This window comes from Microcebus murinus, chromosome 2, assembly GCF_040939455.1.
Source record: "Microcebus murinus isolate Inina chromosome 2, M.murinus_Inina_mat1.0, whole genome shotgun sequence".
Lineage (NCBI taxonomy): Eukaryota > Metazoa > Chordata > Mammalia > Primates > Cheirogaleidae > Microcebus > Microcebus murinus.
Genome location: NC_134105.1, coordinates 102298605 through 102312161, shown reverse-complemented (window position 1 = coordinate 102312161; position 13557 = coordinate 102298605). Strand labels below are relative to the sequence as shown.

Below are 13557 nucleotides of genomic sequence, written 5' to 3'. Positions count from 1 at the left end.
CCATCTTTTTTTTTTTTCTGATTTGTTAGATTGCTTTCAAAGCTTTTTATTCCAGTTTCCTTTCCATCCACACTTGTTTTACATAAATCTTATATACAGTTTAGATTTCAGTACTTAATGCTAGCATATGTGCTTTTTTTTTTTTTTTAAATTTCAGGGTATTATGAGGGTACAAACATTTTAGTTACATTTTATGTCTTTGCTTCTCTCTAGCCAGGGCTAGAGGCATGCCCTTGCTCTCTACGATGTTCACTGTGTTCTTTAGTTGTGAGTTTATCCCCCCAACCGCCTAATCCCTGGAGAATATTACTACCATGTGAGCACCATAGTGTTAATCAGTCAGTACCAATTTGATGGCAAGTACAAGTGGAGCCTATTCTTCCAAGCAATCTTAAGTAAAAAGAACAAACTGGGAGGTATCAGTCTATCAGACTTCAAGTTGTACTATAAGGCTATAATAATTAAAATAGCATGGCACTGACACAAGAACAGAGACATAGATCTTTGGAACAGGATTGAGAATCCAGAGCTGAAACCATCCACATATGGTAATCTAATCTTTGACAAAGCAGACAAAAATATACATTGGGAAAAAGAATCTCTTTTCAATAAATGGTGCTGGGCAAACTGAATAGCTTCATGCAGAAGAATGAAACTGGACCCCCACCTCTCACCTCTCACAAAAATTTATTCAGGATGGATAACAGACTTAAACCTATGGCATGAAACCTTAAGAATTCTAGAAGATGTTGGGAAGACCCTTTCAGACATCAGCCCAGGCAAAGAATATTTGAAGAAGGCCCCCAAAGCAATCACTGCAGCAACAAAAATAAATAAATAGGATCTGATCAAATTGTAACTCATATCTTTTGAACAACTGTTTCCACCTCCTCCCAGCAACTACAATTATACTTTCTGTTTCTATGAGTTTAATTACTTTAGATACCTGATATAAGTTGAATCATACAGTATTTGTCTTTTTGTGATTGGCTTAGTTCAAATAGCATAGTGTCCTCAAGGTTCATCCATGTTGTAGCATATGATAGGGTTTCTTTCCTTTTTAAGGCTGAATAATATTGGATTGTGTATATAAGTATATATTTTCTTTATCCATTCATCTGTTGATGGACGCTTTGGTTGCTTCCACATCTTGGCTATTGTGATAATGATGCAAGGAATATTAGTGTGCAAATATCTCTCTAAGATCTTATTTTCAATTCTTTAGGATATATATGCAGAAGTGGGATTGCAGTGTCATATGGTAGATCTATTTTTAATGTTTTAAGAAACTTCCACACTGTGTTTTCCATAGCAGTTGCACCATTTTACAACCGTATGAACAGTGTGCAAGTGTTCCAACATCCTCACCAACACTTGTATTTTTTATGATAGTGGCCATCCTAATGGTATGAGGTGATACTCCACTGCAGTTTCGATTTGCATTTTTCTGATGATTAGTGATGTTTTTTATATGCTTGTTGGCCATTTGTATATTTTCTTTGGAGAAATATCTATTCAAGTCCTTTGCCTATATTTTAGTCAGGCTATTTGTTTTTTGTTATTGAGTTGTAGGAGTTCTTTATATATTCGACATTTTAACTCCATATTCTGTATATGGTTTGCAAATATTTTCTCCCATTCTGTAGGTTGCTTTTTCACTCTGTTGATTGTTTTCTTTGCTGCACAGAAATGTTTATGTTTTGTGTTTAATTTGTCTAGTTTTGCTTTTGTTACTTATGGTTTTGGTGTTATATCCAAGAAGTCATTGCCAAGACCAATGTTGTGAAGCTTTTCTCCTATGTTTTCTTCTGTGAGTTTTATAGTTTCAGGTCTTATGTTTAGGTCATAAGGTAAGGGTGCATCTTAATTCTTTTGCATGTGGATATCCAGTTTTTCCAACACCATTTGTTGAAGACTATCCTTTCCATATTGTATAGTCTTGGCACTCTTGTTGAAGACCATTTCATCATATACATGAGGATTATTTCTGCGCTCTCTATTCTGATTCATTGATTAATATATCTGTCTTTATGCCAATACTATACTGTTTTGATTACTGTAGCTTTGTAATATGGTTTTTTTTGTTTGTTTGTTTTGAGATAGAGTCTGGCTCTGTTGCCCAGGCTAGAGTGCTGTGGCATCAGCCTAGCTCACAGAAACCTCAAAGTCCTGGGCTCAAGCAATCCTTCTGCCTTAGCCTCCCAAGTAGCTGGGACTACAGGCATGCACCACCATGCCCGGATAATTTTTTATATACATATTTTCAGTTGTCCAGATAATTTCTTTCTATTTTTAGTGGAGATGGGGGTCTTGCTCTTGCTCAGGCTGGTCTTGAACTCCTGACCTTGAGTGATCCTCCTGCCTCGGCCTCCCAGAGTGCTAGGATTACAGGTGTGAGCCACCATGCCTGGCCTGTAATATGTTTTGAAATAAAGAAGTGTGAGGTCTCCAGCTTTGTTCTTTTTTTCTCAAAATTATTTTGGCTATTTGGGGTACTTTGATATTCCACATGAATTTGAGGATTTTTTTCTATTTTTGTAAAAAATGCCATTGGAATTTTAATAGGGATTGTATTGAATCTGTAGATCACTTTGGGTAGTATGAGCATTTAAAAAATATTGTATCTTCCTGGCTGGGCGCGGTGGCCCACGCCTGTAATCCTAGCTCTCTGGGAGGCCGAGGCCGGCGGATGGTTTGAGTTCAGGAGTTCGAAATCAACCTGAGCAAGAGCGAGATCCCGTCTCTACTATAAATAGAAAGAAATTAATTGGCCAACTAATATATGTAGAAAAAATTAGCCGGGCATGGTGGCACATTCCTGTAGTCCCAGCTACTTGGGAGTCTGAGGCAGCAGGATCGCTTGAGCTCAGGAGTTTGAGGTTGCTGTGAGCTAGGCTTACGCCACGGCACTCACTCTAGCCTGGGCAACAAAGTGAGACTCTGTCTCAAAAAATATATATATATATTATATCTTCCAATCCATGAACACGAGATGTCTTTCCATTTACCTCTTTAATTTCTTTCAGCAGTGTTTTGTAGTTTTCAGTGTACAAATCTTTTACCTCTTTGGTTAAGCTTATTCCTATGTATTTTATTCTTTTTGAAGCTATTGTAAATGAGATTGTTTTCTTAACTTTTTTTGATTGTTCTTTGTGTATAGAAATGCAATTGATTTATGAGTGTTAATTTTGTACCCTATAACTCTGCTGAATTTATTATTTCTAACAGATTTTGTGTGTGCCATCTTTAGGGTTTTCTACATATAAGATCATGTAATCTGCAATCAGAGATGATTTTATTTCTTCCTTTTCAGTTTGGGTGACTTTCTTTCTTTTTCTTGCCTAATTTCTCTGACAAGGATTTCCAGTACTATGTTGCATAGAAGTGGTAAGACTGGGCATCCTTTCCTTGTTCCTGATCTTAAAGAAAAGCCTGCAATCTTTCACCATGGAGGGTGATGTTAGCTGTGGTCTTTTCCTATATGACTTTTATTATATTGAAGTAATTTCCTTCTATTCCTACTTCGTTGAGTATTTTTTAAAATTTTAATTAATTAATTAATTAATTTTTTGAGACAGAGTCTCACTCTGTTGCTTGAGCTAGAGTGCCGTGGCATCAGCCTAGCTCACAGCAACCTCAAACTCCTGAGCTCAAGCGATCCTCCTGCCTCAGCCTCCCGAGTAGCTGGGACTACAGGCATGTGCCACCATGCCCCGCTAATTTTTTCTATATATTTTTAGTTGGCCAATTAATTTCTTTCTATTTTTTAGTTGAGACAAGGTCTTGCTCTTGCTCAGGCTGGTTTCAAACTCCTGACCCATCTCGACCTCCCAGAATGCTAGGATTACAGGTGTGAGCCACCTTGCCTGATCAAGTATTTTTTTTTAAATCGTATAAGAATGTTAGATTTTGTAAAATGCCTTTTCTGATTAATTGTGATGATCATGCGATTTTTCTCCTTTATTCTGTAAATGTGTTGTATTACATTTATTGACTTTTATATGTTGAACCATCCTTGCATTCAAGGAATAAATCCTACTTGGTCATGGTGTGTAATTCTTTTATTGTGCTGTTGAATTTGGTTTGCTAGTATTTTGTTGAGGATTTTTGCATTAACATTCATCAGGGATACTATTCTGTAGTTTTTTTTTTTTTTCCTCTTGTAGTATCTTTGTCTGACTTTGGTATTAGGGTAATGCTGGCCTCATAAAATAAGTTTAGAGTGTTATTTTCTCTTGAATTTTTTGGAAGAGTTTGTGAATGACTGAGGTTAATTCTTTAAGTCTTTGGTACAATTCTCCAGTGAAGTCATCTGGTCTTGTGCTTTTCTTTTCTGGGTGTTTTTTTTTTTTTTTTTTGAGACAGAGTCTCACTTTGTTGTCCAAGCTAGTGTGAGTGCCGTGGCGTCAGCCTAGCTCACAGCAACCTCAAACTCCTGGGCTCAAGTGATCCTCCTGCCTCAGCCTCCCGAGTAGCTGGGACTACAGGCATGCGCCACCATGCCCGGCTAATTTTTTTATATATATATCAGTTGGCCAATTAATTTCTTTCTATTTATAGTAGAGACGGGGTCTCGCTCTTGCTCAGGCTGGTTTTGAACTCCTGACCTTGAGCAATCCGCCCGCCTCGGCCTCCCAAGAGCTAGGATTACAGGCGTGAGCCACAGCGCCCGGCCTCTGGGTGGTTTTTGATTATAGATTCAATCTCCTTACTAGTTATAGGTCTGTTCAGATTTTCTTTTTCTTTTCTTTTCTTTTTTTTTTTTTTTTTGCGACAGAGTCTCACTCTGTTGTCTGGGCTGGAGTGCCATGGCCTCAGCCTAGCTCCTAGCAACCTCCAACTCCTGGGCTCAGGTGATCCTTCTGCCTCAGCCTCCCGAGTAGCTGGGACTACAGGCATGCACCACCATGACTGGCTAATTTTTTTTTCTATATATTTTTAGTTGGCCGATTACTTTCTTTCTGTTTTTAGTAGAGATGGGGTCTCACTCTTGCTCAGGCTGGTTTCGAACTCCTACCCTTGAATGATCCTCTTGTCTTGGCCTCCCAGAGAGCTAGGATTACAGGTGTGAGCCACTGCGCCCAGCCTGTTCAGATTTTCTATTTTTTTTTTTTTTTATTTGCTTACTTGAAGTCAAGATTGAGAGATTTTCTATTTCTTCATCATTCAGTCTTTGTGGCTTGTATGTTTCTAGAAATTTATTCATTTCTTCTAGGTTATCTAATTTGTTGGCAGATTCATAGTAGTCTCTTATAATCCTTTTGATTTCTGTGGCATCAATTGTAATGCTTGTCTGTCATTCTTGATTTTAGTTATCTGAGTATTCTCTCATTTTTTCTTAGTTAACCTAGCTAAAGGCTTGTCAATTTTGTTGATCTTTTCAAAAAACCAACACTTAATTTTATTGATTTTTTTTACTATTGTTTTTCTATTCTTTTTTATTTGTGCTCTGAACTTCATTATTTTATTCCTTCTGATAACTTTGAGTTTAGGTTATTCTTCTTTTTCTAGTTCTGTGAAGTGTAAAGCTAGGCTATTGATTTGAGATCTCTCTTCTTCTTTTCCTCTTTTTTCCTTCATGTCAGACCGGTAATGTGCCAACTAGCAGCAAGGTTTGAGGGAGGCATAGCTCACATACGAGTGTGAAAACCCAGTCATCACACTTGTGAACTACCAAAGAACCTTTTCTTCTTTTTAAATGTAGCATTTACTGCCACAGACTTCCCTCTTTGTACTACTTTTGCGGCATCCTGTAAGTTTTGGTATGTCGCGCTTTTGTTTTCATTTTCTCAAGATATTTTATAATTTCCCTTGTGATTTCTTCTTTGACCCAATGGTTGTTCCAGAGAGTGTTGTGCAATTTCCACATACTTGTAAATTTTCCAGTTTTCTTACGGCTATTGATTTCTAGTTTCATTCTATAGTGATCAGGAAAGATATTTGATATGATTTCAGTCTTAAATTTGTTAAGGCTTGTTGTGTAACCTAATATGTGCTCTCTCCTGGAGAACGTTCTGTGTGAAATTTAGAAGGATGTGTATTCTGTTGCTGTCAGGTGGAATATTCTACATAGTCTGTTTCGGTCCAATTAATCTATAGTGTTGTTCAAGTCCTCTGCTTCCTTACTGATCTCCTGTCTGGTTGTTCTATCATGCATGTATATTTTAAATGGATGATGGAGGGTATCAATCATTATAGTGTTTAGATTTCATTGAACAAACATCTAAAAGAATCTTAACAAACAGTTTTGTTTTAAAATGTTGCAATATGTAAAACATTTCAGAAATTGCACCCTTTGCAGCCGTCTAAACATGATGAAAAATCTTAGGTGTCAACTTCAAAAATGTGCAAGGCACTACATAGTTTTAAAAAATTCCTTTAGGGAGCACAGAAGCAAATCCTGTGAAGACAGACCACTGCTTAAAGAGCAACAGGGCCACCAGCAATGTGGAGTGGGTGCTGCCTAGGAAAGCTTCCTAAATGGGGGACGAGCTGAACCAGAACAGAAAGCAGGAGAGAGGCAGGCCTGGGGAGGGGGCAAGCAGGGATGATGGCAGGTGCCAAGGCCTTGGGGTGGTGGAGGAGGCGGAGCCATGAAGCCTAGGGTGTGGGGGATCTCCTGGGCAATCCTGGAGGCAATTCGGGATAGAGCTACCCTTGCAGCCTCCTCCAATGACCAGCTCCTCAGTCATTTTCTAGTCCTCTGCACTGTACCTGCTGCTTCTCACCCCACTCAGCATCCCCACCTTTCCTTTCAAAGAGAGAGGGAGGCTGGGCAAGATGGCTCACGCCTGTAATCCCAGCACTTTGGAAGAGTCAGGCGGGAGGATCGCTTGAGGCCAGGAGTTTGAGACCAGCCTGGGCAACATAGCGAGACCCCGTCTCTACATATAAATAAATAAATACGAAGGGAGAGGGAAAGTGGGAGGAGGGAAATGTTATCTCTGTGTCAGAGACCAGAGAGAGATCTTTCAGGAGGCCGCGAGGGAGGAGCTGGGTGTTGGGTGGGCCAACCCCAGCCCTGTCCCCAGGGCCTCCTTGAGCGATGATGTGTTACTTGGCTGGAGCCCAGCCCTTCCACCCCACCAAGACTTTAGAACAGCTGGCGGGAAACAGGAGGGCATGACCCCAGTTAGAAGCTTGTTGCTAGGGGGTCTAAGCTTGAGCCTAGCACTGTGGGGAGGTCCGAGGCCTTTAACAGCAGTCACGGCTTTGGCTTCAGGGCCTGGAGCCAGAGAGGTCCCAGAGGAGAGAAAGCTGTCACTGCAGGGTCAGCGGCTCATCCTGAAGCCTCCTTGGGGAGTGCTGGGACAAGAGAAGGGCAGGCCTTCCTCACCCCGGATCCCAGTGACCAGACAGCCTGAGCAGAGCGGGGCAGAGAAGGGCCAGAAGCAGGTCTCCGTGACAGTGGGGCTGAGAAGGCTCCGGGCCTCACACAGGCCAGGCCTGGTGTCTAACCCACTTAGGACTGAGGCGGTGGGTGCCCAGGAAGTTGCGCCTGTCAAACTCATCTGTAGCCAGACCTGTCTTTCTTTAGGGTTTTCTTTAGAGAACCTGGCTTATTTTGTCCTCTTAGGGTAAGGAACATAAAACTACCTGTGTCAGTTTTCATATTGTAAATTTAGTTTTGTTTTCCATTTAGAGTCCTAGCAGCAGAGTTCTTTTTGAAAAACTAATCAATACTTTCTGCTTGTCCAACGTTAAAAGTTTTTTGTTTGTTTGTTTTTAATTTTTTATTTCTTTTTGAAACAGAGTCTCACTTTGTTGCCCAGGCTAGAGTGAGTGCTGTGGCATCAGCCTAGCTCACAGCAACCTCAATCTCCTGGGCTCAAGCAATCCTTCTGCCTCAGCCTCCCGAGTAGCTGGGACTACAGGCATGCGCCACCATGCCCGGCTAATTTTTTTTTTTTTTATACATATGTTTTTAGTTGGTCCATTAATTTCTTTCTATTTTTAGTAGATACGGGGTCTCGCTCAGGCTGGTTTCGAACTCCTGACCTTGAGCCCTTGAGCCATCCTTTGGCCTCGGCCTCCCAGAGTGCTAGGTTTACAGGCGTGAGCCACCACTCCTGGCCTGTTTGTTTTTTAGAGACAAGGTCTCACTCTGTCCTCTAGGCTGGAGTACGGTAGCACTCAATCGTATTGTTCACTGTAGCCTCAAATCCCTGGGCTCAAGCGATCCTGCTGCTTCAGCCTTCTGAATAGCTGGGACTACAGGTGCGTGCCACCATGCCTGGCTAAATTTTTTTGTATATTTTGTAGAGATGGGGCCTCACTATGTCGTTCAGGCTGGTCTCAAACTCTTGGCCTCAAGCAATCCTCCCACCTTGGCCTCCACAAGTGCTTGGACTACAGGTGTGAACTACCATCCTGGCTAAATTTTTAAATATTTTTTGTAGAGACGGGGCCTCACTATGTTGTTCAGGCTAGTCTCAAACTCCTGGCCTCAAGCGATTCTCCCACCTTGGCCTCCCAAAGGGCTGGGACTGCAGGCATGAGCCACCATGCCAGGCCCAACGTTAAAAGTTTCACAGTCTCACATCTAAGGTTTCTCTGGTCGTGCTGACAAGACTGTGAGGTAGGAATAAGGACTCACATTTTACAGATGAAGATATCAAGGCTCTGAGAGGTGATGTGACTTAACCAAGGACACGCTGCTGGCAACCAGGAGACCTGTGACTCAGACCCCATCTTTTACTAACTCTGTATGGACTGCCCAAAGGGTAGAGGCTCTTGTCGTGTCTTGGCCCCAGTGACTATGGAGGAGCAAGAGCGCCCTCTACAGGCCCTGCGTGGTGACGGTGTTGTTTCTGTTGCAGGCTCATTCATTCATGCACTAAGAATAAAGCACCCTGTGTGCCAAACACAGCAGATGCTACAGCAAAAAGAGGAGAAACGGGTATGCTTCCTGACTTTGTGGGGCTTGCAGTTTCGAGGGGAAGCCATCAAATGGCCACATGATCACACAAACAAGTGGATAATTACCAACTGAGATAACTTCTGAAGGATCACATTTGTAAGAACTTTTAATAAGGAAACCTGACTTTGCCTTGGTGTTGTGGGGAGTCTCCTTGTGGAAATGACATTGAGCTGAGCAGAAGTTATCTTGGCAAAGGGAGACGGGCTTCCCAGATAGAGGGACACCATCACGTGCAAAGGCCCCATGGCAGGAGGGAGCATGATGAGTGTGAGTTACTGAGAGGAAGTGCGTCCGGCTGAAGCTCAAGAGCAAGGTAGAGCAAGATACCAGGAAGGCTGGAGAGGTCGGCAGGGCCGTGGGGGACTGAAAACCACCGAACGGTTTTCTAGCAATGTGAATATGTGTATTCGGGTGTGTGTGTATGCTTGTGCATGGGACGTAATCAGATTTGCCTTGTGAAAAATCTCAGTCTGAAATATGGGAAAAGATGGACAGGGGCAGAGTAGATATGGGGAGACCAACTAGGAGGCAAAAATCATAGCTAATTTTTATTGAGCACTTACTCTATATCGGGAGCTTTTCTGCGTATTTTGTAAGTATTAACTCCCTACTCCCCACAACCCTATGAAATAAGGACTTCCCTTATTTTCATTTTACAGATGAGGAAACCAAAGCTCAGAGAAGTTGCTGGAGATCAGAGAACTGATAAGCAGTGGAATTCAGACGATCTGATTTCAGAGCTACAACTCTTAACAATAGTCGTCTCCTGAGCACCACTGGGGTGGAGACAGTGGGGACTCATTCAGCCAGCATGTGCTTGTTCAGTGCTCACTATGTGCCCTGCACTGTTCTATCTCTGCTCTCACAGGGCTTATAGTCTACTTAGGCGAAGATACGTGACCAATAAACTGACAAGGACATCATATGACGTATAAAGAAAAATAAAGCGAGTTGAGGGCACAGTGAACATTGGGGAGTGGGACTGGTGGGGAGATGTAAGAAGAGGATGGATTTGGGAGAGGTACGGGGGCCCAAAGTAGTCAGTCCTTGATAATGGACAAGAGAGAGGAAGCAGCTCCAGGTAGCTCGTGTATATCTGGCTTGTGCAACCAGAATGGGGGTGTCCATCATTGACACAGGGAACACGGGATATTTTTTTAGGGGGGAAGGAAGGAGGGCATTTAGATATTGCAAGTTAAGTTTTAGACATCCTTTGGAGATAGTCATGTGGTGATGTCAAAAAGGAAGTTGGATAGTTGGTAGTTGGATATGCACATCTTGAGTTCGTCGAGGGGTGGTGAGGGGCTGGATTGGCAATTTGGGAGTCAGAAACATTTAGATAGTAACCTAAGAGTGGGACATGGGTGAGCTTGCCAAGGACAAGCATGGAGTGAGAAGAGAAAAGGGCCTGTCTAAAAGGCATCTCAGACGTCACAGTACAAACGCAAACTCCTGATGGCCCCGTCCTCAGCCTGCTCTGCCGGGTCAGGCTTGTTGGCAGCTCCATCCTCCTGGCCGCTCAGCGTGGAACCTGGAGCCATCCCTCTCCTTTCTGTATCTCCCATCCCACATCTAGTCTGTTTTCAAATCCTGAACTCAAAATGTATCCAGAATTAATCCCTTCTCTCCACTTCCGCTGCTACCACATGGATGGGAATCCTGGGTTCTCTCTCATTTAGACTTGCAAAATCGTTTTCTAGTGATTTCCCAGCATCTGCCCTTGTCCCTTTGCGGGGATTATACACCACATACTCACCTTCTATACTCCTGCTGAAGACAGAGTGATTTTTTTCAAAATGTAGGTCAGGGGCCAGGTGTGGTGACTCACGCCTGTAATCCCAGCACTCTGGCAGGCCAAGGCCAGTGGATCGCTCACAGTCAGGAGTTCGAAATGAGTCCGAGCAACAGTGATACCCCATCTCTACTAAAAATAGAAAGAAATTAATTGGCCAACTAAAAATACATAGAAAATATTAGGCAGGCATTGTGGTGCGGGCCTGTAGTCCCAGCTACTCGGGAGGCTGAGGCAGGAGGATTGCTTGAGCCCAGAAGTTTGAGGTTGCTGTGAGCTAGGGTGATGCCACGGCACTCACTCTAGCCTGGACAACAGAGTGAGACTCTGTCTTAAAAAAATAACAACAACAAAAAATGAACTTCCCTGCAGGTTGGCACAGGTATCCTTCCTCTTCTGTCTTATTTTTTGACATAGCGTTTATAACTTCTAAAATCTGTGGGTTTTGCTCATTAGTTATTGTTTTTCCTCACTACAACGCAAGCTCCATGAGGGAAGGTTTTTGTCACTTGTCTTGTTGTTCACTGTGGTGTCCCCAGCACCTAGCGCATAGTCAATGTTCAATATTTCTTGAATAGGCTGGGCGTGGTGTCTCACGCCTGTAATCCTAGCACTCTGGGAGGCCGAGGCGGGCGGATTGCTCAAGGTCAGGAGTTCAAAACCAGCCTGAGCGAGACCCCGTCTCTACCATAAAAATAGAAAGAAATTAATTGGCCAACTAATATATATAATATAAAAATCAGCCGGGCATGGTGGCTCGTGCCTGTAGTCCCAGCTACTCGGGAGGCTGAGGCAGGAGGATTGCTTGAGCCCAGGAGTTTGAGGTTGCTGTGAGCTAGGCTGACGCCACGGCACTCACTCTAGCCTAGGCAAGAAAGCGAGACTCTGTCTCAAAAAAAAAAAAAAAAAAAAAAAAATTTCTTGAATAAATGCACTTCCACATAGATGTGTCATGGTTCTGAGACTTCCCACATCCAAAACCAAACTGTTGGTTTTCCCTCCTCATCCCTGCTCCACCCCCTGTTGTCTCATCAGTGCGGTTGTGTCCACTCAGCCGATCAAGCCAAATCCTAGAAATAAGACTTCCTGGGTTCTTCCTCATCCCTTAGTCCTCGTCTCCAATTGATCGGCAAGTTCTGTTGATTCTACCTCAAAAACAGATCTCAAATCTGTCTGTTTCTTTCGGTCTCTGATGCCCCTCATCCCATTTCAAAGCACCGTCATCTCTCCCCACTGCGAGAAATAGTCTTCTCTCTTTCCAACATGGCCTACATTGATCTATTAATTAGAAATAATCGCCAAGATCATCTTTTCTGCTTCGTTTTTAGAATGCCCATGATCCACGTCCATTAGCAACAATATCACCAAATGAAACAGTGCAGCAAAGCACCGAGAAGAAATAAAAGAAATTATTCACTATCTCACTGCCCAGAAATAAGCATTAACATTTGATGAATATCATTTGGGTATCTCTCTATGAGTATATACAACTACACAGACTGAGAGATAGACTTATAGGAAAAAAGTTACCAAAGTGGATCATAATACATGTTATTTATATAAAAAATACTATTTAAATTTACTTGTAAATCCAAAGGGAACATGAACAAATGATAAAACTTTAGGTACATATTTTTTCATTACGGAAAATATTAATTCCATTCCTAAAAGATCCCACAGATAAAAAACAACTCCTTACCACTTTTTTATTTTAGACAGTTATCTTACAGGCTCTTCCAGGAAGACGAGGATAATATTACATTTACACTTACCAGATTTTCCCTACCCCAATCCACCAATTCCTGATAGTTATATTTTTAAAATTTCAGTGTATACAGTGTTTACATTCTGTTTTGTAATCACGACTTCCATGTAAATTTAGCCCTAGTTCTCTGAGCTCAGTGTTCACAAACACACATTTTAGCCTGCCTTCTTCATTCCTGCATCCTTTATTTATTATTTGGTTGGTTGGATTTCAAAGAGCTCTTGTCTTATGTATTCCCTGAGTTCTTTCAGCTTGAGACTGTTACTGCTTGGCAGGGAATCCAGTTCTTGAGTTGCTCATTCTTTCTCTCCGAGCCCTGCAGACATTGCTCTACTGTTTGCTGCCGTTTTGTGTTCCATGGGAACGTCTCAGGCTAACCGAATTTTCCTCCCTGATACACAGTTGCTTTCTCCTTATGGATGCTCTTTTCTTTTAAAATTATTTTTCTTTTCTCACTATTCTAATAGTCAAATATTTCAAGTGTACAGAAAAGTGTAGAAAATAACACAAAATCCAACAATGAGCTTTGTTGAATTTGGACATTTTTCTATATTTGCTTCAGATCACTTTAAATGAATAAATAAAACTTACAGATCCTGTTCCAGGCATCTGTGCACAATCCCATATTGTACTTGCCCTTTCCACAGCTGTAGCCACTGTCCTGAATTATGTGTTCACAATTCCCTTGAGAAAAAAAAAAATGGTCACATGTATATATTCCTAAACAATATATTCTTTAGTATTGTATGTTTTTGCACTTTATGTAAATGGCATTATTATGTATAGATTCTTCTGCAACTTCCTCTTTTGTTTAAAATAAAAGATTTAAGTCAGGCACGGTGGCTCACGCCTGTCATCCTAGCAACCTGGGAGGCCAAGGCGGGAGGATCACTTGAGGTCTGGAGTTCGAGACCAGCCTGAACAAGAGCGAGACCCCTGTCTCTACTAAAAATAGAAAAAATTAGCCAGGTGTGGTAGCATGTGCCTGTAGTCCCAGCTACTCGGGAGGCTGAGGCAGGAGGATCGCTTGAGCCCAGGAGTTTTTTTTTTTTTTTTTTTTTTTTTTTGAGACAGAGTCTC

At 42.0% G+C, this 13557-nt stretch overlaps 1 non-coding gene across 1 annotated transcript; it reads right to left on the bottom strand.

The window, feature by feature from the left end:
- Positions 1 to 5579: 5579 nt before the first annotated feature.
- LOC142869907 (small nucleolar RNA U13) lies at positions 5580 to 5682 on the bottom strand. Its single transcript, XR_012918453.1, has one exon. It is a non-coding gene; the product is annotated as a small nucleolar RNA U13 (small nucleolar RNA).
- Positions 5683 to 13557: the final 7875 nt, after the last annotated feature.